The following is a 209-nucleotide window of genomic DNA, read 5'->3' on the forward strand; positions in this document are numbered from 1 at the left end:
GTTAGTGGGGTGGGGGACAGACGCAACGAAACGCACGTTCGAGAATCAAACTGACGCATCAATTATCCAATTTGCACTCGGTTACCTCGCTGTCGTGGCGGCGGCGTCGCGATTACCCACAGCAACAAAACCGCTGGTCATGAGAAAGTAATAACCTCTTAATTGCTCCTTATGGATGACTTACCAATGCCGATGAAGCCAGGTGTGAT

General features: G+C 50.2%; 1 protein-coding gene across 1 annotated transcript in view; it reads right to left on the bottom strand.

Moving 5' to 3' along the window:
* LOC119589185 overlaps positions 1–209 on the bottom strand; it is a gene marked incomplete at its 5' end in the record, with an annotated part of 121836 nt that overhangs the window by 91833 nt on the left and 29794 nt on the right.

Source organism: Penaeus monodon, chromosome 25 (assembly GCF_015228065.2).
Source record: "Penaeus monodon isolate SGIC_2016 chromosome 25, NSTDA_Pmon_1, whole genome shotgun sequence".
NCBI lineage: Eukaryota > Metazoa > Arthropoda > Malacostraca > Decapoda > Penaeidae > Penaeus > Penaeus monodon.